The sequence below is a fragment of the Bos grunniens genome, chromosome 22 (assembly GCF_055505025.1).
Source record: "Bos grunniens cultivar Pamir isolate PY7600 chromosome 22, Bosgru_T2T1.0, whole genome shotgun sequence".
Lineage (NCBI taxonomy): Eukaryota > Metazoa > Chordata > Mammalia > Artiodactyla > Bovidae > Bos > Bos grunniens.
The window spans coordinates 35,375,834-35,403,684 of NC_141186.1; the positions used below are offsets into that span (position 1 = coordinate 35,375,834).

A 27,851-nucleotide genomic window follows, 5' to 3' on the forward strand; every position below is an offset into this window, starting at 1 on the left:
AGGGCGCGCGTGCTTCCATAGCTGTGCTGGGTCTTGGTCGCTGCCGAGTCTTTTCTCCCGTTGCACTAATCGAGGACTACGCTCTAGTTGCGGTGCACGGGCTTCTCACTGGGGGCTTCTCTTGCTGTGGAGCGCGGGCTCTAGGGCGCACATGCTTCGGTAGTTGCAGCTCCTAGGCTCTGGAGTACTGGCGCATGGGCTTGCTTAGCTGTTCCACGGTACATCAGGAATTGAACCCATGTCTCCTGCATTGGCAGGTGGATTCTTTACCACTGAACCACCAGGGGAGTCCACCATTCAGGCTTTGAAGGGCAAGTTTTGCTGGTGTGTTTGTGGTTTTTCAGAAGAAAGCAGTAAAAGGTGTCACGTATTCAACAAACATGTAATAGGAACCTCTGTGCCCCTGCAGTTGGAGCCCAGAGTGACCTGGGAAAGACACAGTGCCATCACACGTAGGAGGTTCCTGACGTATTGTCTGCGGACGTGATAGGTCAGTTAGCTTAATCAGCATTCACCTTGGTAGCCCTTATAGTCTCCAGATTCTCCCCTTCCTGGGCAGGAGGAGATAAATAATCAGAACTTGCCAAGGGACCACATGGCTGAGGAGCTGGGACCACTTTCTGGGGACAAGGCTGTAGGCAGGTGGGTCAGGGGAAAGAGGGGGACCAGGCAAATACCCAGCTGTATCTCTGATGATACTGTGAGCAGGGACAAGGTGCTTTTTCCTCATCTGGTGGATGAAGGGGTTGAAATACTCACAAAAGTACACTTGCAGCTTTTATATCCCTTCCATGACCAGGAAACTGAGAGTCGAGGCAATAATGTCACAAAAGAAATACCGAACCTGCTGTCCCACGGCTGCTCTTGCTGCCGTATGTCTTTTAGGACAGGTAGCAGCTTTGTGGTGTCAGTTCAGACGCCGGTGACTGGGGGCTTTTGCCTCTGGATTTTGTTTGCCTGTCCAGGTCAGCTCTTCATCTCTGTGTTGGTTTCTTGTCTCCTGAGTCTGTGTCAGTAACCCTGGTCCCTTGCTCACACGACAGAACTCTCATCACCCGCATACCAGCACCCTGCTTCGCTGAGGTCACACTTGGGAGGACTGTGTGGGGAAAAGGGTTTGTTTCAAGCCTGGCTTTACTATTAGGGCCTCAGGACAGAGTTTTCTAGAGTTTTGGGAACTGGAATCCTTCAGGAAAATTTCAGTTGGTTAACAATTTCTGATTAAAGGAATCTAATTCAATTAATGTATTTGTCAAAGAGCAGATTTTTATTTGTATTGTGTTCTGCAGATAAGGACAAAGCCATTTGTCCTTAATAACCAAAAAGCATTAAACTCAAGGAAAGCTTTTAATAGGATTGGGTTGGAGTGAGGGAGCTAGATTTCATGAAATGCTTCTCAGAAAAAGAAACAGACTTTTGTTCAGTGGGGGCAGACTCTGCTGGTAGATTTTCACGTTTGAGTTCTTTCTTTCTTTCTTTCTAATTTGAAGTCCAGGAAACTCAAGTTACAATTCCCACAGCAATAGTAATTTCATGTGATGCATAAGTGACATTTCTGGGGAAGAAAAATTTCCGCTTTTCCTGTGGTATTACTGCACTTGTATCATTCAGGAGATTGGTTCCAGTGGAAATGGTTCTGTGTGGTATTTTTTTTTTTTTTCCCTTCAGCCCTAGGAGTAAAATGCTTGCTGTAAAACCAACTTGAGTTGTAAAGCCCAGCAGCTTTGTTTTGTGTGTTTTGGCTGTAGGGTGTTAGCCACGTGGCCCTCGGCTTTGTCCACGTAACTTCTTTTCCTCTTGGTGGTGTGCTTTGGACCCTGCCCCTTACCCAGGTTTCGTGGCTTCCTCTCCCCCTCCTTTGGCCTCGATCAGGTAGGCGATCTAGGCTAAGACTCCTCAAACACTGTTACCTGTGACTTTGTAATTGTGCTGTTAAAATCCTTAGGTCTTTGTTGCATTTGAAAACACAGCAAAATATTGATCTTTTACTTCAAATCTGGGGGAAATAAACTTTTATGAAAGCTTTTTTTTTTAATTGAGAGAAAACTAACATAAAACACTGTATTAAACAAATTTCAGGTGTACATCCTCAAACACAACACCCCCCCTCACCACAATCTAATTTCAGAACGTTGTCATCACCCCGAAATAATACCCCTACTCCTTAAGCAATCACCTCCCCTATCCCCACCCTCTCAGCTTCCTGAAAACTCATCTTTTATTTTCTTCTTTTGAGTAAAGTATTTTTCTCTCCTGTTCGCAATGTACCTGGAAGACTTAGAATTGAATCATTTAAATAAAAGTATCAGAAGCAGAATGAACTATGCAGTTGTGTATTTTGCCGTGACCTCTTAACTGAAGAAAAACTGATTTAAGGCATGGAGCATTTAGCATTACTTTATTGTTAGTTACAGAGAATAAAACCTGGAAGGGACAAAACCTGCTGTCCTGTCTGTGACCCCACTTGGAGCCAGTTAGATGGAAGGAGCGCTGGGTGGGGCTGAGGCACCCCAAGGCTGGGAAGGATGGCGCGAACTCTTCTGGGCCAGGTCTGCTATGGACATAAAGTCAGTGGTGATATTTAACTCTCCCTCTGCCTAGCAAACCCTCTAGAAGAAGGGGCTGGATCAGTCTTCTTTGCAGGCTCATTCATGGGCAGATGAAGTCACGTTAAAGAGTAATTAAAAGCGAGAGCCTTAACACAAAGCGATGAGGACCTGGGCTGCTTCCCGGTGCTGGAATCCATGTCTCTGAGGGCCCAGCCCAGAAGCCAGGGAGAAAGGAGCCCCGGACTCCTCCTCAGAAAATTCGGCTTGGCTTTGGGACCTTAGCGGAGACTGTTACTAATCAGGTGAAGTTTTACTAAGTAATAAATAGTTTCTGGGCATTGCTAAAGCCTTGTGTGGGTGTAGCTTGGGTTCAGGCCTCTTGCCTTTCCTTTACTCTGCTGCCCTTGAAACTTTCTCTCTGTTGCTTCACCTGGAAGAAGGTCATCATTTGTAGACATAATAGTTGATGCTGAAATCTTTTTTATCATGATGTTTTTCCCTCAAGTGTGAAATCATAGCTTGTCTTAAAAAGTTGACTGGTAACCTTGGATGGTGGAGCTCTTTACATCGTGTTACAGAGGTGGACCTGTGGGGAGTGCATGTTTGTGTAAGGCGGACATCAGAATTCTCCCCAAGGTGGAGGCTTCCTCTGGGGGAACTTGCTGGACCATCCATGAATCATCAGATTAAGAGTGGACTGAACCAAGTTTAAGAGAAAATGGGCAGTTTTCTCCCCCTATTTCTGCTTCTGAACCATGTCCTGCAATAATAACCTAGTTTAACCTTGCTGGTGAAGGAACGCCAGTCAGCTAGAGCATTGGAGTAAAAGAACCCCCTGTGGGTTCTTGGCATCGTATTTGCTGTGGGTTTTTGGATGCACTGTCATCAGGATCATGGGGTTAGTAGTGACTGAAATGCTTTAGGGAGAAACTGAACATTGTGCTTAGTTCCTCAGTTATGTCTGACTGTGAGTCCATGGACTGTAGCCCTCCAGGTTCCTCTGTCCATGGGGATTCTGCAGACAAGAATACTGGAGTGGGTTGCCTTGCCCCTCGTCCAGGGGATCTTCCTAACCCAGGGATTGGACCCAGTTCTCCCCAGTTGAGGCAGATTCTTTACCATCTGAGCCACCAGCGAAGCCCTGGTTTGAAAGGCTGTAAGTCAAGTGTGAATGTCCCGTTCAGATCCCAGGTGCTGAAGGGAAGCCAGCGCCCTCGTCAGAAGACAGCACAACAGGAAAGTATACGTAAAGCGGGGCTTCGGTTCCTCTTCTGTGTCTTCAGAGACGTGCTAACCTTCTGCCTTTCTTGTCCAGAGTTCTCTGGGTGCACGTGAACAAATTCTTTCCTCTGGATAAAATGTCACACCCATTACCTTGGGAGACTGTGGCTTCGCCGTCACCTGTGTGGTTCTCAAACTGGACCATTTACCAGAATCGCCTAGAAGGCTCACTGGACCATAGGATGGCTGGGTCCCAGCCACAGTTTCTGGTACGGCGGGTGTGGGTGCGGTGTGATTACAGAATTTGCTCTACTCACAAAGTCCTGGGTGATGCTGATGCTGCTGGTCTGGCAACCCCTGTCCTTCTTTGGAGAACCACTACCTGAGCATCTTTAGTGATGGGTGGAGGTGGGAGACTCCTTACTAACCAAGCTGCTCAGCTTTTGGAGGGCAGTAAATTATTTAGACAAATTCCCCATGTCACCAGTGTGGGCACGGGCATTTATTTGGGACGGTGGGGCAAGGTATTTATTTCTGAGGAAAGTGCTAAGAGCAGTGGACAACAAGCAGCCGTGGGCAGCACAGCTCTGCCTGTTGACGGTGATCACACAGGTCTCCCCATCAGACCTTCACAAGTTCCTGGGAGGCAGGGAGCCGCTCAGCAAGCACCCTCTCCTGGCAAGAGACCTGCTCCTACCTACCACCTCAGTGAAGAGTGTTGCAGCCCTCCTTATAGCCTGCGTCCCTGGGCAGGAGGGCCCGGGCCGGAAGCTGCTGTTAGTACCGCTTACCTTTCTGCAGATTATCAGTCACTGTTATCAGATGAAACTTTGCCCTCGACTAAGACTTGAGTGGTGCTGCTCTGTGCCAGGCGGAAGTTAAAAGGAACACCTGAAAGACAAGCACAGCAGCGCTGTCGGCCCTGATGGGGGATCAGAACGTGGGGCCCACACCTTCCTCCCACCCGAGTTGTCCACTCCCAAGTTGTCTGTGACCCCAGTCCTCGACTCTTGTTTTCCCAGCCTTCTGCCCCAGGGAGGCTGTCGTCCAGGCTGTCAGTGGGTACAAGAACTGAAAGGAAAGCGGAGGAAGTGAATGTCAGGGCCCAGGTTCCATGTGCAAGGCCGAGGAGAGGGGTGCCAGCGTGTGCCCCACGTGGAGCCCAGGGCTGCACACTGGAGCTCCTGCCCTCGAGGGACTCAGTCTTGCTGCAGAGAAAGATGAGTAAACCGGCAGTTGCCATACACAGTCAAGGCCTGGGGAGTGTCTCAGGGGCTTCTCACCACCGTCACTGATGGGCTACAAGACAAGGAAGATTCCCAGATGCAGTGACCTTCTGTGGATCCCCTTTCTTGGCCCCTGTATGAGAACGTTGGTTATGGGCCTCAGGATGGGGCAGCACGGTGCTCAGCCAGCACGCTGGCCACTTGGAGGAGCAATGGGAGAAGTGTTCATAAGACATGGATGGTTTCATGTTAAGGGGAGTTTGCTCCCCGCTCCCCACTCTTTCTTCTGTCAGCAGGCAGAGGCCCATGACCAGTGGGCCTCAAAACAGAAAGTTAAACACCCAGTTGACAAAGCAGCTCTCTGTCCTATAAGCTTCCCCTGGATTCTGTAGTGTGGATCGCCTCTCGCCCGGAGTCTTTGGGAGCCTTTCACTGGGAAAGGAGCCGTCGAGGCCTCTGAGGCAAGCCTGCCAAATGACACACAGCCCTGACTTGTCGTTTTCCTTCTTTTTTCTTTACTTTTTTTTTTTTCTCTCTCTCTCTTTGAGAGTGGGGGTGGCGAGGCAGCCGGATGAGCGGTCCATCTGCATATCATTTGCTGAGAAAGTGAAGCAAACTCCAGCTGTGGGGTCTGGGGAACGGAGGAAGGGGCGAGCCCATGGAGTAGGAACTTGGTCACAGAAGACACTGCCTTTTTTTGGGAACTCAGTAGCTTAGGGTCTGTCGGCCAGAGTTGGCCTTCATGGTGTGTCTGGCTCTTTTCTCTCTCCTCGCGGTCTCATTTTTTCTGATGACCATGTAAGCTTTAAATAGAGTCCCAGATCCAGTGGGAATGGAGTGCGGGTGCAGTGTGGATGGTCTTGGAGGGAAGTGGTTGCTGACCCGGCAGCACCGGGAAGGGACGGGGAGCTGCGTGGTCCGTTGCACAATCTCCCGTGTGAGAGGAGCTGGCCCCCGCCCATGTCCACAGCCTCCTTCCAGCCGGCCTGTTTCCTCCCCCTCCTCCCCCGCGCCCACTTCCTGCAGGTGGCTTCTGTAATCCACTTACCCCGGGGAAGGCTTGCCAGCGTGTGCACCTAATCCGAAAATGGCCGGCTCGACTTTGACCCCCATGGTGACCTTGCAAAGCAGACTGGGCCGATTGTGTCGGCTCACACCTGGGAGCCATTTCCAGCTTTTACAGCCCAAGTGGAAGAAATGTGTTTGCATTTGTGCCGGGCCTTCCTTCACGAGGCCTGTCATTGTTGGGCCATGCGGACGGAATATTAGACTCCCCCTGCCTGTTCAAAGGCAGGGGTTTCGAAGACGGGCCAGTTTACCCAGTGTATTTAAGCTGAGTCGTACGAAACTGTCCGGTTTTGTAGTTCAGAAATGCTCAGAGCATCCCCAGACTCATGATGGTTCAGCCTCTTGAGACAGAAAACTGTGACAGTCTCTGTGTAGTCACAGATATCAGCAGGCATTGCTGTGTGTCTGTGCCCAGGCCTCATCTCATTGTGTTGCCCCTGCAGGCCTAGGAGGCACAGGGTCTGTTGTTAAGCACTTTTTACAGATGACAGGCCTGAGGCACAGAGAGGGCAAGACGTTTGCCTGAGGTCACACAGAAGGTGGCAGAGGTGAGTCTTGATCTCATTTCTGTGCACCTCTGGGCTTCGTGCTCACTCTGTAGGGAGAAATGTGTGGTCTCGGAACCTGGGGGGGTCTTGTCATTTCATGTGCTGACATTTCAAATTGTGTTAGGAGGGGAATTTCTCTGGTCTGTAGCCACAAGGCTCCGATGTGGCTCTCGGGTGTGGATGAGAGGCTGTGCCCCATGAAGGGGATGTCTCTTCAGGTCGTATTCCCGCCTCTGAACGCTGAGACGCCCTCAGTATGATTTTCATCAACAGATGCAGAGTGACAGGAAGTCCTCCTGAAGATCAGCCTGACTGGCCCTTCACGCCAAGTCGCCCTCAGAGTCTGGCGTCTGAGCTGCTCTGAGCCCGTCCTGTTAGGGCGCAGGCGGGGGACTCGCCCTGCTGTCAGGCCTCTGCAGCCCCCAGGCCTGTTCAGTTGTGCCAGCAGCTCCTCAGACAGTGGCCCTCTGCTCTCCGACACATCACTTCAAGGCAAATTCCTCCACAGTTCCTCACTTCCTGGAAGCCTTTCAGACGCAAACAGCTGAGATAAAGGTGCCAACGTGTGGTTCTTTCTCCCCACCCCTTCAACAGGAGCAGGAAGTCTGTGCCCAGGGTGGCAGGGCTGCAGGGCGCAGCCAGGTGGCACTCCCGGAGTGCCCTCTCTGGGGGCCACTGGTCTCTGCTCGGCTGCATGGCTGTAGTCTCTTTGGGGGCAAAGAAGCTTCTCTTCAGTGGGGAGGGCTGTGAGAGGCGGGCTGCTGGAATCAGTTTGTAAAGAACGGGCTCCTTCCCCAGGAGTCTGGGGAGAGGGAGGTGCCAAGGGTCCTCACCTCACGGCGCCTCCCGTGTCACGAGGGCCTTGTGGAGCCTGGTTTAGAGAGCGCTGTGTCCATCACCTCTGAGCCTTGCTTTGCTCACTCATGCGATGATGCCTGCCAGTACACCGAGCCGTGGGGACTCACTAAACACTACGTGTCTCAGCGCAGGCTCTGATGTCTAGCGGAGGTGCGTCAGACGGAAGGCGTGGACGGAGCTGGCCTTGCTTTGGTGTCTGTGTGCCAAAGGAGGTTGGTGTTCTCCACACCAAGCCAGGAGGTTGGTGTTAGAAGCAGAGGCAGAGGCTCGTCACTTCCCTGAAAACAGACTCTACTTGCCGTTCCCCGCTGTGGCTTGTTAACCTCCATCCTTGTGTGCGTGTGTATATATGTATGTGATGATTAGCTTTCTCCTATATTAATTCCTGCCGTGGGAACCGTTGCATGCGCCGGGAGAGTTGGTTTCCCTTCTCTTTTCTCATCACCAGGCAGAGGTGCAGCAGCAGTAGAGCTGTGCAGGCGTCCCCCACAGCGTCTCGCATCCTGCACTGCACAGTAGGAAGACCTCAGGAACTTGAACAAGCCTGGATGCCCAGGCTGCATCCCAGGGCAGGTTAAAGGAAAACCTTGGGACTTCGGGGCTGGGGGTTTGTTAGTGTTTGGGGTTTTTTTTAAAGTTCCTTTCCAGGTCCTTTCCACGTGCAGGTAAAATTAATGAGTCACAGCTGGCTAATTGCAAGTTAAGGGTTTTGTCTCTCTCTCCCCCTGATGCCTGTCACTTAAAATCTGTAGGCTCCCCTGCCTTCCTCACCTTCACACCTTCTTTTTCCTTTTTTTCTTTTTCTTTCCAGTTGGTGGAAAAATAAATAAGAAGGCTGTCTTTTAATTTAGTACTTATGGTTCTGGAGTCCCTGTTAGAGGTTTTAGTTACCTCTTTCACCACTGATTCAATGGAAAGATACTGCAAAGTTGGGCTTCCCTGGTGACTTAGATTGTAAAGAATCAGCCTGAAATGCAGGAGACCCAGATTTGATCCCTGGGTCAGGAAGATCCCCTAGAGAAGGAAATGGCAACCCATTGCAATATTTTTGCCTAGAGAATTCCATGGACAGAGGAGCCTACAGTGCATGGAGTAGCAGAGAGTCAGACACGACTCAGCAACTAACAGTTTCTACTACAAGGTTAGCCCTTTAAAATGAGTAGGAGATGCTTTGGCCTCGTGGTGTGTGGGACAGCCTGGTTGGCCTGGTGAGGCAGGACCAGCTCATGGGGATCACAGAACTTGACTGTGGGTTTGCCACTTAATCTGAATTATTTGTTTATTTATTTTTACCTCCTGAAAGCCAGATGACCCATCTCTCATTTGGATTCTGCTTATAAATCAGAGAAGCCCCATTACGATAGTGGTGTCAGTGGGGGGCGGGAAATCTCTTTATAATAAAACAATAGGCAAAACTTACATCAGACTTTATAAATCTTTTTCTTTATAATTCTGAAAGTAAGACTTTAATTTTTTTTTAATGTGGACCATTTTAAAATCTTTATTGAGTTTGTTACAGTATTGCTTCTGTTTTGTGTTTAATGTTTTTTGGCCACACAATACGCATCTAAGCTCCCGATAAGGGATCAAACCTGCACCTTCTGCGTTGGACCGTGAGCTCTTAACCACTGGACCACCCAGGGAAGTCACTGGACTGTACTCTTAATTGGGGGAAAAAAAAATAATACGTAAACATAAGATATAGGCAGTGAATGTTTCCTCCCGATTCCACCAAAAAGCTGTACTGTAATACAGCAAATTTCTGGTCCTGACATTCACTGTGGATAATTATTCATCGGTATTCTGTGAGGGTTGTGTTTGGAATTGGCCCCTTCAACAGGTCACAGAGAGTAACTAGAATTTTGGAAATAAGGGGAAATTTCCCTTGGACTTGTTGGGAATGTGACGTTTTCTCCAAGTGTCATTCTTCTTTGCATATGGAAAAGCAGTGGTTATCAGCGTGCAGGGTGAAGTTTTTCTGCCCCATAATTGTTGTTTGGTTTTAAGAGACAGCGTGAGGACTGGCCCTTCCAGGGGACCCCCTCCTCCTGGCCTTGCCGACAGCTACGATAAACCCTTTCACCACTCGAGGCTCTTCCCCCTCCCCCTCATTCTCTAGTGTGTGTTAACAAGAGCCCTGATTTGGGGATGCTCCAGCAATTATGTGGTTCCAAGTAAGAGTCTCACGCTTGTCTTCACTTTCCCCTGTTCCCTGAAAAAGAATCCTAGCTCCTGGAAGGCTCAGGAAATTGTCCCAGGAGATGGATTCAGAAAACAAAGTGCTATGCTTCATGGGTACCATCAGAGCCGTTTGCTGGTGCGGCCACAGTCTGTACTGTCCCTCTCTCGGTGGCCCCATGGTCACGGTGGAGAAGAGAAGACACACAGCACGTTGACAGAGACCCTGCCTGCCCCTCCTGCGGCTGCTCCTTTATGGGCATTTGAGCAGAGACTGCTGTTGCCAGTGTCTGTTCACCTCCAACTGGACGTGGGCTGTTGGGGCGACTCTTCTGCTGTCAGGAAAACCCCCCGTTCTGTCCTTTTGTCAGGCTGTCACCCAACAAGGCACTTCCTACCTCTTGAATTCAGAATGCAAGCCATTCCCAGCATGGTGGGAACGGGCAGAAGCACATCTCCAATGAGCGTGGCCTCCCGCTCAGCTTCCAGCCCTGCCTCTTCCCGAGACACCGCTACAGGGCCTTTCACAAGCTGCGTTTCCTTTTTGGTCTTTGTTCCCTCAGCTGTGAGAAAGGTCCTGGTTCCATACCAGCCACACTTAGCCAGGGTTAAGGATATGCATGGCTTCTTCCTCTCCCACAGGCCCCAGGTGGCACCTGGGCTGTGTATTCTCTGGAGCAAACTAGAGAACTTCTGATGTGGGTGACCCACTAGCTGTGGAACCCTAGGTTCCTCACAGAGGCTCAGATGCTTGAGTTCTGTCTCGTGGGCCAACTGCATACCCCTGTTAAGAAGCTGCTGAGATGGTACAGGGTTCACATGCTTCCTGGTCACCACCAAACCTGAGACACGCTCCCCAGCTCTGAAGGGGTCCTCATGGCCTAGGCTCCAGTGGGGTCAGGGTTTGGCCTTTCTCTTTCTCCCCATTCTTCATCACGCTGCACGTCACACCTACCACCCAGTGGGGTGCCTGCCTCTCGGTGGCCCCCCAGTCAGTGTTTGATGAGGAAATGAAGGATGGACCCTTTGTGGCTTCGCCATCACCTGTGGGGTAAATTCTCCACTCTTTCAGAGTTGGCCCCAGTTCCTTTTCTTCCTGGCTTCTCACCACTTCCCGCCTCGAACTTTATATCACGTTGCTCATGGTGGGAGCCCTCACACCCCAGGGCTCTGCTTCCAGGCCTCATTCATGTTGTCACCTTGGTCTGGTGACCAAGCCTCAGCCTCCCCCCAACAGCACTGTGTCCCCGTATGTTGATGCATCCATCACCTCCGTCTTTCTCTGACTCCTCGACTCCAGGGAGAAGGGGGTCGGCTATACTGCGATCAAGTTTACCTTTTTCTTACAGCAGCTGCACTTATAAGCACCCCATACACACTTGACTGCATAAATAAACTAAGGACTAAATGAATGGTTTAGTCCAAGAATAAGTGAGTATGAAGCTTAGGGCAGATATTGGTGAGTTTTAGAAATTTATCGTCCAGGTGAAGGGACACATTTGGGACAGGTAATAACAGAAATGGTCTTTGGGGACTGCCTAGAAGGCCTGGTCTTTTCAGCTAGGAAAGAGGATGCGTTTTCATTGATTTCTTGAAAATCTGAGCAAATGTTATAGGAGGGAAAATAGTTGAAATTACCCTGTAAAAATCAGCATGGCTTTGGGGAGGTGTATGGGCCCAGGGGTCCCATTTTCTATGTGTGAATACTTATCCTCCTCTTTTCTAGTAGTAGCTTTGGAAACCTCGGTTGTTTAGACATGAAATTACCCTTACCCTGGAGGGTGTGTCAGGAGAAGGGCTGTCCTGGTCTCCACTCACCCGTGAGGGTCAAATAATGATTAGGGAAAAGGTTCTGTCACAGTGAAAGCGGAGAATCCCTGCAGACCCCTCAGTGCGTCCATCCTGACCCAGTTACTACTCTGTAGTCAGGAAGTTCCGGAGAAGGCATTGGCAGCCCACTCCAGTACTCTTGCCTGGCAAATCCCATGGATGGAGGAGCCTGGTAGGCTGCAGTCCATGCTGTCGCTAGGAGTCAGACACAACTGGGTGACTTCACTTCCACTTTTCACTTTCATGCATTGGAGAAGGAAATGGCAGCCCAGTCCAGTGTTCTTGCCTGGAGAATCCCAGGGACGGGGCAGCCTGGTGGGCTGCTGTTTCTGGGGTTGCACAGAGTCAGACACGACTGAAGCGACTTAGCAGCAGCAGCAGTCAGGAAGTTCAGGAAACCCAGAGCTAAAGGTCAGCAGCCTCCTTTACCCCAGGATATGTAGAGCCTTTAATAATGAGGGGGTGCAGTGTGGTATCTCCCACACGAAATGAGCCCTTATTCTAAGAGTTGCTTCATGAAGAAGGTGGTCTTGCAGTCACAAAAGTTTAGCAAATGCAGAATTGAGCAGAATGAGAGGGTACCTTTCCTGGACCTGCTTTGGGAATCTGCCAGGACTGACAAGGGAGGAATATATGCAGCCCTTCCAGAGCCTTTTAGGCTGGTGTTCCGGGGATGGTGTTCTGAGAACCTTGTATCTGGCAGGGCAGGCCTGACCTGTGTCCACCACCATCTTAGTCAACTCCCAGCAGGCCCTCCTGCTTGGCCACAAAGTGCTGGATCTTGGCCCAGTTACAAGACACTGAACTGAGCTGTAACTCCTGATACACCAGACAGAAGGCAGTGTTCTTCCCAGCCACCTTTGTCAGCTACACATTTCTCACTGAGTCCAAACTACCCCATCCCCCCACCCCACAATTCCTTCCTAATCAGTGGAAAGTAATTAAACAATTTATATAAAGCTTATCCCTAGGCATCGAAAATTTCCCAGAGTCTGGCAGTATTGGGTGCTTGGCCCTTGGAACTGAGTCATAGTGGATAGATTTCAGCTGGAAACCAAATGAGGTAGCAGGTTGGCTGTCTTGATTCCACCATGAATTTCACCAGAGTTTCTGATTCCACTGTTTTGCCATGTTTTTTGATGTTTAAATTAATCTTTTTATTTCGAGTTCATTGTGGATTCTCATGCTATTGTAAAAAATAACGTTGAAAGATCCTTGTATGCCCTTAACACAGTTCCCCCCAGTGACCACTGCTTGAAGAAGTTCATACATACAAGATATTGACATCAATACAGCCAACTTAAAGAACATTTCCATCCCCACAAGGTGTGTTGTGCTGTCTTTTTATACCCACATCAACTTTTTCCTGCCCCATACCTTTGGCAATCTCTAATCTGTTCTCCATGTATATAATTTTTCATTTAAGGAATGTGATATAAGTAGATAGGGAAGCAATGGAAACAGTGACAGACTTTATTTTGGGGGGCTCAAAAATCACTGCAGATGGTGACTGCAGCCATGAGATTAAAAGACACTTGCTCCTTGGAAGAAAAGCTATGACCAACCAACATAGCATATTAAAAAGCAGAGACATTACTTTGCCAACAAAGGTCCGTCTAGTCAAAGCTATGGTTTTTCCAGTAGTCGTGTATGGATTTGAGAGTTGAACTATAAAGAAAGCTGAGCGCTGAGAATTGATGCTTTTGAACTGTGGTGTTGGAGAAAACTGTTGAGAGTCCCTTGGACTGCAAGAAGATCCAACCAGTCCATCCTAGAGGAAATCAGTCCTGAGTATTCATTGGAAGGACTGATGCTGAAGCTGAAACTCCAATACTTTGGCCACCTGATGCAAAGAACTGACTCATGGGAAAAGACCCTGATGCTGGGAAAGATTGAAGGCAGGAGGAGAAGGGGACAACAGAGAATGAGATGGTTGGATGGCATCACCGACTCAATGGACATGAGTTTAAGTAGGCTCCGGGAGTTGGTGATGGACAGGGAAGCCTGGTGTGCTGCAGTCGAAGGAGTCGCAAAGAGTCGGACACGACTGAGCGACTGAACTGAACAGATATAAATAGCTTCATACAACATCTCACCTTTGGGGATTGGCTTTTTTTTCAATCAATATAATTCTCTGGAGGTGCATCTAGCTTGTTGCGGTGTATATCAGTAGCTGGTTCCTTATTACTGCTGAGTAGTATCAGCAGTGTGAAGGGACTGTACTTGGCTTAGCTGTGCACCTTCTGAGGGACATCTGGGGTGTTTGCAGATTTGGCCTAATAAGAATAAAGTGGCTTTGAGCATTTTTGTGTGAGCATAAATTTCCGTTCTATGGGAGAAATGCCCTAGGGGATATTTGCTGCATTGTATGATACTTGTATGTTTAGATTTTTAAAGGAAGTGCCAAACTTTTTCAGCATGGCTACACTGTCTTAAATTCCTGCCAGCAGTGAACGAGTTGGTTCTCCACAGCATGGCTAGCATTTGACATTGAGAGTATTTTTTATTTTAGCCATTCGCAAGGTATGTATTGATATTTCCTGGTGGTTTTAATTTACATTTCCCTAATGGCTGATGATGCTGCACATCATCTCATGTATTTATTTGCCATCTGTGTATTCTTTTTTGAGTAATACCTGTTCATTTCTTTTGCCCATTTTCTAATTGGATTGTTTGGGGTTTTTTGCCATTGAGTTTTGAGAGTCTTTTATATATTCTAGATAATAGCTCTTTGTTGGATGTGTCGTTTGAAAATATTTTCTCCTAGTCTGTAGTTTGCCTTTTCATCTTTAACAGGATCTTTCCCGGAGCAAGTATTTTCAATTCTGGTAGAATTATAGTGTGTCAATTTTTTAGTTTATGAATTGTGCTTGTAGTATTAAATCTGAAAAGTTGGTCTAGCTTGAGATCCCAAAATACAGATTTCTCCTATGTTTTTTCTAAAAAATCTTTAGTTTACATTTGACATTGTGGTTCATGATGATACATATTTTAAAACCTGAAGCATAGGAGAAAATTGCAGCTTGTGGTTTCATGAAAGGAACAGAGCAAGAGTGGGAGCCCAGAGGGGGCGAGGCACTGAGGCCAGTGCCACTCTGATGTAGTGAGTCTTGACCCCTAGTGTGGGTAAGGAGGACTGTTTTAGAAGCCGACTCCTTAATCCCGCCCATGCACATCCTCCACCCTCCCAGAGTGCAGTCAGGTCGCATGCTGAAGGCTTGGGAAATTGCGTGGTAAGAGATATACTAAATCATATGATCGGGAGATCAGACGTCTTCCAGATGGGGCAGGAAGCAGGCCCGGCTTTATTTGTAAAGGCCCATCAGTGGTGTGTCTCTCTGGAGGCGGGAGGGTCTCCGCTTAGAGGCCACAGCCAAGTGCTGAAGCAGCTTCCTCCGAGGCTGGAGCTGCAGAGCTGCTGGGGTGCTGGCAGGCAAGCCCTTGGACAGCTTGCAGTAGCCAACAGAGGCGGGGAGTCTCAGGAGCACCCCAGCAACCACAGGCCCATCCCTGTCCTCGTAGCCACGGGCCGTCTCCAGAGAGCAGCATGGCCCGGAGCCAGAGGGCAGCTGGACTTGCGGGCTGTTAGCTGGGGGACCCCAGAGCCGCAGTGCACCCTCTCTGGAGGGTGGAGCAGGGGGTGTGCAAGTCTCTTCTGCTCCCTGAAAAGTACCCAGTTCTGTCTTGTGATACTGACTGCCTGAGGATGGAAGAACCGCTTTTGACACTCCTATTTAGGGCCTGCACTCGTCATCTTGAACATAAATAGAAAGGTCTGGCGGGGCCCTGCAGCAACTGTGTGCTGATGTACTGTGGCTTGAGGGTCTGGGGGGGGTGTGTGTATGAGTGTGAGAGGGACGGTGGGTAGTGGCAGAATGTGCATTTCCTCCATGTTTAGTCAGGTCCTGCCTCCTTAGGAATCACAGGATCAGGGGTGGCCCTGATGGATGCTGGGAAGATGGGGAGGCACAGGGTCCTGTCCAGAGAAGCCCACTTCCCCAGGGTCATTCGCCCCATTTCTGTTAACAAGGCGGCTCCACACGCAGGTAGGAGGGTGGCATGAGGAGTTGTGTTGGGCTCAGTCCCACTGACTGCTTCCTGCTAGTTAGCCTTCCTACACCTCATCACCCACTTCTGTGAAATGGGAACAGTAACAGGGTCCACCTCTCGGGTTGTCATGAAGACTGAATGAGCTGAACCAGAGCCTGATTCCTGGTGAGCAAGAATGGAACCCTAGATGTGTTAGTCCTCGTCCAGCTCCTGTATCTCCTGAGAATGAAGTGCGTGCCTCCTCAGTGGCTCAGTGGCCAGTCAGCTCCGTGTCCTGCCCTTTGCTTTGGCAGGTGGCATGCAGTCTTCTGAGCGCCTGAGTCGTTTGGGCAGCCTGGTGGCCGAGGCTGCAGTGGGAGCCCAGCCCGGAGAGGAGCGAGGTTAGGTTTCCTTTGGAAATGTTGAGTGAGGCCTCCCTGTTGTTCCTCTGCAGTGGTTACGTTTTCTCAAGTCTTGACTGGTGAGGGGGATGAGAAGGAAAAACCACCACCGCTACGAGGAGCTATTGACACAACCTCTTGGTCTCAGATCCCTGAGCGACCCCCTGTGCTCCCCCAAACCCCACCAACTGCAGACCAGCATTAATGGACCCTGGGGAGGGGTGCTTGCTCTGTGCAACCCAGCAGCTCAATTGTGTCACCCAGCAGGGAGCCGGCTCACCCATCTCTTGTGCTGGGGAGCCATCAGTTATAAAAGTACCCACCACAGCGTCTTCACATCCTCCAGGGGGGTTGTGTGGGCACCGCTTGTTTGAGCCTGGCGTTCATGGATGCTCTGACCTCCTGGGTTCTGATCACTGCCTTCTCTCCATCTTTCCCACCTTTCTTTGCCAGGAATGGTAGCCTAGCCCCTCGAATCTAGAAGAGTCTGTGCCTCTAACTTGTGGTTAGGCTTGCCATGTGGAGCCTCCTTGAAAAATATAATGAGAAACTTGGCAAGTCCAGTTCAGCCTTCAGCCATGCAGCACTGATGGGCCCCCGACTGATATTGGGGTGTGTGGCTCCATGTGACTTGGCCTGACAGCCAGGCCCCTCCCCATTGAGATGCAGAGGATCACACCTGTGTGGTGGGGTGTGCAGGGAGCAGGCTGCCAGGGCAAGGGGAGAAAAGGAGGGAAAAAAAATAAGGGGTTTGATCAACTCACCTAGAGGGGAAGATAAAGCCAAGAGGGGCCATGTCAGCTTTGACCAGAAGAGAGAAGCTCTCTGGGCATTTCTGATCCGGAATGCCTCTCTGTGGGTGGGAGTTCAGGTGGAGTGGCTCTCTGTTCCTGACTTTTTCATGTCCTGGCCCAGCTTTGTGCTGCCCTGCGCTGCCCAGATCCAGGGCAGGTTACCTCCCTGTGGTCACAGAACCAAGTCCCCAGCCAGCCCTTAGAAGTGCCTGCCAGTAAAATGGCTCAGCCATCTCCCAGGGGAGCACAGTCCAGATGTGGCCCAAAAGGCGTCCTCAGGTCAGCTTGTTGGGTTGGAACTCCCAGCTGGAATTTCTCCTCCTCCTTTTTCACTGTAGCCAAGGCAGCAGTTGGGAAAGATACGTGTGGCAGTGATAGAGATGCTGGTTAGGGCCAAGCTGCCCTCCCTGCTGTTGGAAGGTGGGGCGGGGGTCTGTTGGCTACTTCATGACAAGTAGAGGCATCGTCTCCACCAACCCCAGCTGATCAGTGAATATTCAAGGTCAGTTTGAACTTGGAAGATAGATTCATACAGTCAACCTGAAAGTCCATGGTATTTGACATTTTCTTCTAAGGTTATCAATTAGCTTCCCAACTAAAAAGTTGATTCTACCTTACACCTCTCACATTTTTCCATAAAAAAATTTTAATTGAATAGTGGATTTTGCCTCAGAGTAGTTTTTTAATTGAATAGTGGATTTTGCCTCAGAGTAGTTTTTTTTTTTTTTTCTGATTAACATTCCCTTGTTCATAAATATGATAGCAGATATAGGAGACTGAACTAAAGTTGTAAGTCATTCATTTATTCAACAGATTTATAAAAATTTTACTTTATATTGGAGCTAGTTGAAAAACATGTTTCAGATGTACAGCAGAGTGATTCAGTTACAGCAGAGTGATTCATATACAGATACGTATATGCATTCTTCTTCAGATTCTTTTCCCATTTAGATTATTACATAACATAGAGCAGAGTTCCCTGTGCCGTACAGTAGGGCCTTGTTGGTTATCTGTTTTAAATAGAGCAGTGTGTACCTGTCAATCCCAGACTCCCACCCTGTCCTTCCCTGCCGCCCTCCCCCAGTAACCAGAAGCTTGTTCTCTAAGCTTGTGAGTCTTCACCAGATATTGATTGTCTTTTATGTCCTCCACGTGGTCCTAGGTCACTAAATCCCAGCCCTTGTGTAGCTTACATTCTAATGGTGTGATGATCTTGGGACTACTTAATACCTTAGGAAGTTTTGTTTTGTTCTGTTTATAATTAATAGAGTTCTAGAGCAGTTGTAGGTTTACAGGAAAATGGAGCAGAAAATACAGAGACAGCCCTTATCAACCCTGCCCCCTCTCTGGTTTTCACTGTTGTTTACATATTGCATTAGTGTGGTGCTTCGTTATCATTGATGGGCCAGTATTACACTATTGTTAACTAAACCTACAGTTTTCACGAGGGTTCACTGTTTGTGTCGTACATTCTGTGGGCTCTGCAGATGTCTTGTGGTGTGTATTCACCATCACAGTATCAAACTGAGTAGTTTCCTTGCCCCAAACATCCCATGTGCCTCACCTAGTCATTCTTCTCTCCTCCCAACCCCCTAGCAACCACTAGTCTTTCTACTGTCCCTAGTTTTGCCTTTTCCAGAATGTCATGGATTTGGAATCATACAGTAGATTGCGTTTTCTGATTAGCTTCTCCCACTCAGCAATGTACGTTTCCTCAGGAGGTTTTGTTTTTGTCCTGTGCTTGTAGTTTGGATTAGATCCCGACAACTTGCAGTCCTTCGTGACTTGGGTTGCTTTTGACTCCACAGAACTGTAGTGGCCGACCCTTGACTGTGCCTAAGTTGCTTCATTCCAGATGCTGGGCTTCCAGCTCCATGTGAATAAGCTGGTGGGTGGGAGAACCAAGCACGATCTGGTGCATCATAGTGCCTGGGGACCTCCGATCCCCTTCACACAGAGTTCATTGAAACAGTCTGCTGAAGATCCCAAGGGGAAAGTGACCCTGAAGGAAGTGAACAGGTCAGAAGGTCGGTTGACACAGGCCAGTCCTGCCTTTCAGAGTGGCTGACCCCGCCTGGCGGAGGCTGTTTATCCCGCCACTGGACCGCTCTTGTTTTTTATCCGATCTCCACCTGAATAAACAGATCCGGAACGTCATCTGCAGCCAGGCTGAGAATCGCGCCAAAATTCCCCAGGGAACTGGTGATTCACCAGCAGCGGGTGGGGGGAGAGGGAGTGAGCAAGAGACAGAAGGAGACCTGCTTTTTCGGAGTCTCATTTCCTGTCCAGCAAATAACCCAGGCTGGGCCCTTCTCACAAGGCACTGGTTTCTTGAAGCAAATTATCAATTTATGCAATAAAACAGATGGTTTGAGTTTTCATTTTTAAGATGATGAATGCAAAGCAGCCTAGTGAGAGGGTGATGCTTTTAAATGTCATTCTGCGAAGAGAAACTTTTCTTCAAGTTGGCCGAGGAAAGCTGTTCTGAATTCATGGGTTGTTTAAAAAATCTCTTTATCTTTATTTTCAAGATGCTTATGGGCATTGGTCCCAATGACGGGGATATTCACAGTTTTCTTGCCGATTTTGAGACTTAGAATTGCTCATTCTCTTTTTTCCCCCCCTTTTTGGTGCTCATTAAGCCCCTACTTATAATAAAATTACTCTCTTTGACTCCTGAACAAGATTAGATTGAGCTTTGTTATGCTGTGTGGTCCCAGGCTATATTCCTAATGCTTTACATGGGGAAAGGGTACTGGGAAAGGGACACATCGGGGTGGTGGTGTCTCAGAATGTGGTTTAATGAGCCAGCATGAAACATGGCACTTGGATCAAATGACTTTTCAGATTCATTTCAGCCCTGAGGGATTTGGTTAAAAGGAATGTACCAGTGTCTGCAAAGGCTGAACATAAATGTGTAGCAACGCCACCCTAGACGCTGATGCATGCTAGACCTGCAGGCAAGTACGCACCGAAAGATACGTGCAAAAGGCACGTTCCTGTGCTTGAATGTGGTTTTTGCAGTAACCCAAACTGAAAGCAACTCAGTATCAGCAGCAGCAGAATGGAAAATAAATTGCTGTAGAGAAGTACTACATGATGATGAAAAAGAATAAAGTCCTGCTAATGCAACAACAAACAAGATGTTTGTTTCTTGGCAGGAAAGCTATGACAGTCCTAGATGGCATGCTGAAAAGCAGAGACAACTCTGCCAACAAAGGTCCTTACCGTCAAGGCTATATGGTCTTACCAGTGGTCATGTATGGTTGTGACAGACCCTAAAGAAGGTGGAGCGTCGAAGAATTGATGCCTTCAAACTGTGGTATTGGAGAAGACTACTGAGAGTCACTTGGACACCAAGGAGAGCAAATCTATCAATCTTAAGCGAAGTCAGCCCTGAATACTGTTTGGAAGGACTGATGCTGAAGCTGAAACTCCAGTATTTTGCTCATCTGATGCAAACAGCTGACTCATTGGAAAAGTCCCTGATGCTAGGGACAATTGAGGGCAGAAGGAGAAGAGGGCATCAGAGGATGAGATGGCTGGATGGCATCACCAATGCAATGGACTTGAACTTAGACCAACTTTGGGAGACGGTGAGGGACAGAGAGGCCTGGTGTGCTGCAATCCATGGGGTTGCAAAGAGTCAGACACAGCTGGGCAAGAGCATGGATGGGTCTCATATGTGGAGCGAAAGTAGCCAGATATAAAAGAGTAAATATGGAACAATTCCATGTAGATGAAGCACAGCAATAGGCAAAATTAGTCTTAGGTGATAGAAATTACAGTTGCCTTGGAAAGGAATAAATGACAAGGAAAATGACAAGAGGAAGCCTGCTGGGATGTTGAAAATGTCCTGTGTCTGTCATGTGAGTGTAGACCCTTTATTAAAATGCATTGAACTCTATGTTGATCATTTGTGCACTTCTCAGTATGCCTGTGATATTTCAATAAAAGCATTTGCAAACAGAACAGCCCCCCCACACAACACATGGCCTGTTGTATAGTTTTCATATTTTTTATATTTTTCAACAAAGGATAAAAAATACAGGAAAAATATTTTTTATATTTTTCAACAAAGGAGAAATCATGATCTTGTTTGTTCTTGAATGATGAATGTCTTGTAGCCCTTGCAGAAATTCAGTTGGACCCCCAAGGTAGCCATCAGGGCTACTTTGCCCGGCACTGAGTTTTGTGCTAAATCACTAATACCTTGTGCGCACCTTCATCCTCCTCATTGTGATCAGACCTTGGAGCACCTGCTCCAGGTGGGGCATGGGGTTAGGTGCAGAGTCATAGGAAGAGTTCCAGGGCAGCACAGTGATGGACCAGGTGCAAAGTGCTGTGGGTGCTCCAAGGCTGCAGGGCGTGGCGTTTGATTAACCATGTCTGCCAAGGGCACTCTGGGGAATGGACTGGGGCAGGGATGGGAATGGTGCAGGTGTGTTACATTTTTCCCTCCATTTCCGGGCTAGATTGTGTGAAACTGTTTCTTAGCCAGAGGTTCAAATGAGGTGAGAGCTATAATTTGAATTTTGCTGATTATTAAAGGCATGATTTTAAGGTAACCCTATGCAAGACATGCTATTTCTAGTAATAGTCATCACTGCAGGAGTTGACCACTGTGAGTCACGACACTTGTCTGGGAGAGCCTGGGGCATGCCTGCTTAGAGTTAGGACTATGTTGGCTAGCTTCAGTGTGTTTCTTTTTGCCTCACTGCAAGAACTAAAAAGAGTGAGGATGCACAAGTGTGGATCTGTTCTCAGATCACACTGTCAGCCTGCCTGCTCCACTGGCCCCTGTCAGGAACCTGGATCATCATCTGAGGTGCATAATAAATGGTGTAAGCTTAGGTTCCATTTCACTTCTTGAAAGGGTAGAGAAGGCATCAGTGGGGAAGGCATCGATTAGTGAAGTCTGACCTGGGCACTGGAGGGAGCACTGTAGGTTCTGTTGCAGTGAGGCACTTAGCCTCATTTTGCAGGTGATTAAACCAGATCCAAAAAGAGTGATTTGCACACAATTCTAAAGCCAGAATTAGAAACAGAGCTAGAATTAGAATCTGGGTCCCTGCCCCTAGAAACCCAAACTAGTTGCTGAAGTGTAGACCAGAGGTCAGTAAACTACAGAGGGGCAAATCTGGCTCACAGCTTGTTTTTGTAAATAAAGTTTTATTGGAACGCAACCACACTCATTGGTTTACATATTGGCTACTTTTACACCCCAGTGTCAGAGTTGAGTTGTCATGACAGAAACCAAATGACCCCAATAGCCTAAAATATTTAAAATCTGGCTCATTATAGAATACGTTGCTGACCCCTGGTGTAGACAGTAGGTGCATAATTTTAGCAACCAGCAATAATCCATTTGACCCCTCTTGACCCTGCCTTCTTTGATCTCCTTGCCGTTTTTTCCTGGCTGTTATCTGTGACATGAGATCTTTCCCACCACTCACAGGACTACCTTGTAAACCCCAGTTTACACAACTGTACTGGAACAGTCACTTACGATAAAAACTTTTAAATGTTGGTTTCAAATGCCTCGGTCTGTTTTCCTGTCTAATTTAACATCAGCTCTGAGAACATGGCCAAGTGGAGAGAGCTTATCTTGCCGCTCTCTGCCTTTGAAGCCTGATTTTATTTGTGAAGCCTTTAACAGGTGTTGGTTTAATAGACTTCTGCCGTATTAAGTTTTCTGTGCCCCAGAGGGCAGCCCAAGGGGGAAACCAACCCTGGATGGACCACAAGGGGTGTGGTCTGCCCCCCCCCCGCCCCCTCCCCAAGTCCCTGTCACCAGTTAGAAGTCCTCGCATAGCACTGCCCCCTCCCCTCTCCTCACTCTTTGTAAACCTAAAGGCATCCCTTTGCAGCTTGTCTGCACTGTTCTCTTCTTTCCATCCAGAGTATCCTTAAGAACTTGAGCTTCCTCTGTCTTATTTGCTGAGCTTGGCTCCCCTCGCCCTCTGCAGACTCACTGGTCACGCAGGCCTTTGGGAGGCTGGTACAAAAATCAGGCTGGGTTGAGACCGATGACGCAGACCGAGTCTTTGCTGACCTGGGGAGAGGCGGCCAGCATTCACATCTAGCCAAGCTCAGCTGAAGGCTTACTGATTGACCCTGGGGTGGTGCACTTAAAATTCCGCCTAGAGAGCCTCTTGGATGGGCTGGCAGTTCCTCATCCCCTGGGCTCGCATGCTGGCTCCTCTCGTGTCCCAGCTGGGCTGACTGCAGGCAGAGTCCCGATGTTTTCAGCTGTAAAGCAGAGATGATGGCGAAGTAGAGTACCTTCCTTGTGAGATCACATGTGATTTCATGGAGCCATCACCAGGGCCTGTGACCTACAGGTGTCCAGTAACTGGTCGGCTGTTGTCAAGAAGAGCTTGGACAAAGATTCAGAGGTTATAATGATGACTGTGGGCCTTCTTGAAAACTGGACAGTTAGTTACATTAAAGGACTAATAGGGCCCCTCATAGTACACATGGCAGTAAAAACATGCGGAGTTTTAGAAAAGTAGGACAGCCCTTGAGGCGGCGTGGGAGGCTTCCCCTGCCTGCTGGCTGTTCGCTCTAACCTAGAGGGATGGGTGTCTGGAGCGGGTGTCCCGAGGGGGCGGTTTAGTGAGTTGGGTCAGGGGTGTGGGCCTGAGTCCCACTTGCTACTAGGACTGAGAAAGGGGATTGTTGGGGACCCATCATATCTCTAGCCCCCGACCCTGAGTCCTGCAGAAGCTTCAGTCTGGGATTTACTTTGAAGCACAGTGCCCCAAAGAGCCCCATCTCTCAGTGTCAGGGTTTTTTATACTCTCCAGCTGGAACAGACTCATGTCATGCATGAAGCTAAGAGTGAGATCTCTGAGTCAGCTCTCTGCTCCCTAGAGAGGAATTGGTCCGGCCTGTTTGCATTGAAATGTGGCAGACAAATAGGAAACCATATTCCTTCTCTTTCCAGAGCACCTCCCACAAACTAGATACTGATCCTGGCTCTGAGGATACAGATTGGGCTAATAAAAACAAGAACTCATTTATTGAGAACTTGCTTCATGTCAGGTCATGTCAGCCCAAGGGGCATAGAAACTTGACACCCCACGTTATAGCAGTTCACACCTGTAAGTGGTGTAATGGGGATTCGAACTCAGGCAGGGCTCTGCTCGTGGCATGTTCCAGCCCATGAAGAACAGCTGGCCTTGGGTGAAATTGCTGGGGTCCACAGAAACATCCAACAAGATGTGATTCTTGCTCTGTGAGAGAAGGGAGACGACCTGTGGGGTCAGCTTTTCTGAACATGAGGAATTTGGGAAGAGTTTGGTCAGGGCACTGGGCTAGAGTCTAGAGCAGAGAGACCAGACCTGGGGGAGAAGATGACGTGCAAGAAGCTCTGAAGTCACTGTGGGGTAGGTCATTTGCCTCTGAGCAGAGTTGCCACAGAGCAATTGGCTAACTTTCCTTCATGTTTCTTGATTATACTCATCTGCTTGCATGGTTTTCTTCTACTTAAATGTTGTGGAATGCTGTGCTAAATTGCTTCAGTTGTGTCTGACTCTTTGCAACGCTATGGACAGTAGCCTGCCAGGCTCTTCTGTCCATAGGATTCTACAGGCAAGAACACTGGAGTGGGTTACCATTTCCTACTCCAGAGGCTCTTTCCAACCCAGAGGTCGAACCCATGTCACTTTCGTCTCCCACATTGTCAGGTGGGTTGTTTACCTCTAGTGCCACCTACTTAAGTGTTCAGGTGAGTCCCAAATCTGTGTCTAGGTTCCGCCTTTCTGAATGAAGTCTGTGTTCATTCTTTGTGATTCCTTCAACAAGTGTTTACTGAGGACCTACTATGTGCCTCACACTATCCTAGTGGCTGGAGACACAGTAGTAGTCAAAACAGACAAACATCTCTCCCTTCAGGGAGCTACATCCTGAGGAGAGAGAAGATGTTAAACTAGAAATTAACAAAGTACTGGGAGTATTAGATGATAGAAATATTATGAGAAATAAAGCAGGCAAAAAAGTGGAAAGTGTGAATGAGTGTGTGTGTGTGTGTGTGTATTTGTATGTGTGTGAGGGAAAGAAATTAGGAGGCAGAGGCTTATAGTTTTAGAGAATGTTGCCCAGGCCACCTCATTGAAAAGGTGATGTGTGAACAAAGATGGAAAGGAAGTGAAGGCATGGGACCTGCGAATCTCTGGGGGAAGAGCATTCCAAGCCGTGGGAAAGGCATTTGCAAAGATCCTCAGGCAGGATCCTGCCTGCCGCGTCCAAGGGCCAGCATTCTGGGCAGGGTACAAAGCGGAAGGGTAGGAAGGGAGGCAGCAAGGCAGGTGTGTGGCAGCTCACATGGGCCTTGGAGGCTGTTGTGTGGACTTAGTCCTAAGTGAGACACAGAGCTGTTATTCGAGTTTTAGCCAAATACATCCTGTGAATTGCATTGATTTTTCTTTTTGTTTTGTTTGTAAATTGTAGTAATATACACATTATGTATAATTTACCATCTTAATCATTTAGGTGTACAGTTCAGTAGTGGTAAGTACACTCGTGTTGTGTAACCAGTCTCCAGAGCTTTCTCCATCCTGGAAAATGAAAACTCCACCCCTGTTAAACCATTCCCCGTGCCCCAACCCCAGCCCCTGGCAACCAGCACCACCCCGCTTTCTGTCTCAATGCATGTGACTGCTCTAGGCACGTCGTGGAAGTGGGACCATGAGGTATTTGTGTCTTGTGACCTGCGTTTTCCACTTACTGTCGTGTCCTCAGGATCCATCCATGCTGTAATGAGTGTCAGAACTTCCTTCTAAGGCCGAGTAACAGTCCACTGTCCGTACACCTGTCAGGTGTGTCCATCCGTCCACTCATCCATTGGCTGAGCTGCTTCACCTCTTGGCTGCTGTGAATGCTGCTGCTGTGATCCTGGGTGTACAGATCACTGTGCGGTCCACTTTCATTTCTTTTGGATGTATACCCAGTAGAATTCCTGGGGCCCATGCTGGTAATTCTGTGCCTACTTTGTGGAAGAACCACTGTACCGTTGTCTTCAGCAACAGTACCAGGATCCCAGCTTCTGCACACCCTCTCCCACACGTACTGTTCCTGTTTTTGTTTGGTCTTTAATAGTGGTCATGCTGTAGGTATGGGGCACTAACTCATTGAGTTTACCTAACGAACAGTGATGCTGAGTATCTTTTGGTGTGCTCATTTGTCATTTGTTTATCATCTTTGGAGAAATGTCTCTTCAAGGCCTTTACCCATGTTTTATTTGACTTGTTGGGGTTTCTTGTGTGTTGGTCGCTGAGTTGTAGTTCCTGTGTGTTCTGGTTATTTTCTGCTTATCAGATACATGGTTTGTGAATGTTTTCTCCCATTCTGAGAGATGCCCTGACAGGATTTCTCTGGATGTTGAGTTGAGAGTAGGCCGGAAAGGGCTAAAGATGGAAGGGGTAGCCCGTTACCTCATTATTGTTCTGTACTCGCTAAGTTGTGTCTGACTCTTTGTGGCCCCAGGGACTATAGCCCACCAGGCTTCTATCCATGGGATTTTCCAAGCTAAAATACTGGACTGGGTTGCCATTTCCTTTTCCAGGGGATCTTCCTAACCCAAGGATCGAACCCATGGCTCCTGTCACATCTCCTGTGTTGTAGGCAGATTCTTTACCACTGAGCCACCAGGAAAACCAAGTCACCTGGTTTTCTTAATATTTCTGAACTAGAAAATTGCGCATCACCATTCTGTGGTGTCCAGATCCTGTGGCCCTGTCTCTGTTGCCACCACCTCTTGCCTGGTCCCCTGGAACACAGACACCCTACTCCTCAGAGGCTCTTGAGGCCTCGCCTCTGCTTCTGCCCTGCCCATCTCCTGCCTGCATCCACAACCCCCAACCCCGGAGCTGGCCCCGCTGCAGAATCCACCCCAGCTCCCCTCTTCCTCCTGGCAGATCTCACCCATCCTCACTCCCACGCTCCGTTGTTCCCCATCTCCATGGCTGCCTCTTCTGCTCACCAGGGAACTCTTTCCAGCGTGTGAAAGAGACCCGTCTTCATCACAGCATCCTTCCTCCAGCCCGGGCCTGGCACAGAGCGGGGCCCAGATCGTGTTTGATTCAGTGAATAAATACACAGAGGAGAAAGAAGAAAGAAGGTGTAGGATGAAAGAGACAGGGAAGACGGAGCGGGGGAGCACTGGGGGTGGCCGCAGCTGTCCCGTGGCCCCTTGGACTGTGTACGGTTGGTCCCCCTTTGTGCGACTTGGGGCCAGCGGCGCCCCCCTCTTCTTTCCTTAGACCTTCTTTTTCCTGGCTCCCTGGTACTGCATTCAGAGTTCCTGGATGGGGCTCAGCTCTGTTCCCTTTATTTCTCCTTCTTTTTTCCCATACTTTACATAATAAAGGTTTCCTTTTCTATTCTTTTTTTTTTCCTTTTTATTTGGAAGTCAGAAAACTGAAGAGACTATCTTTATTAAGAACTTAATAAAGAACTCAAAGGAAGTAGTTTGGTGGGGGGAGCATGGAAGAAAAAGTGGCCTTTCACTCCAGGGAGATTTTGCTATGTGTAAAGGGAGCTGTACCCTCGTAAATGGGTTTTCAGGTTCAAGGCCTGGGAGAGATGGGAAGAAAACAAAGGCATCAGTGAGAAGGCCCAGAGCTTCTGGGAAAGAGGGCCTTGTTTATGCCTGTTGGAACCGATCTGGTCAAGTGTTTGTTTAAAAAAGATGCCACTTGGTGAGCGACGCCTGGCTCCCTTGTGTCGTGTTCAAGACTGCTTGGATTGGCTGGAGCCCCCGAAACTGTTTACTCAGAAGCTGGCCCCAGTGAGCGCGTGGGACCAGAAGCACAGCGCCCAGCTCCACGGGGTCTGAAATATCTGGATACCAGGATCCGGGCTGTGGCGGCTTGAATCCACCAGGCAGGGCCAGACGCACAAGGGGGCTGGCCTGCTCCCTCCAGCCTTGGTTAGCATTTGTCGGATTTCTGCTGATTAGTAAATACTGGTTGGTGGGTGATTGAAACCGTGGTATTTGTTAGAAAGAGGATTCAAGGACAAATACGTCTCGGAGGGAGGTGAACACTGAACACACATGTGAACGTCTGCCAAACACAGCAGTGTGGTTCAGGTGGGACCATCCATATCCCTAAAGTAAGGAGACGTGGCCCCATCTTCCAGATGA

At 48.7% G+C, this 27,851-nt stretch overlaps 1 protein-coding gene across 3 annotated transcripts in view; it reads left to right on the forward strand.

Annotated features, from left to right (window-relative positions):
• The window catches only part of LRIG1 (leucine rich repeats and immunoglobulin like domains 1), a 115,399-nt gene that overhangs the window by 53,286 nt on the left and 34,262 nt on the right, over positions 1–27,851 (forward strand). The gene's annotated exons all lie outside the window — the stretch shown is intronic.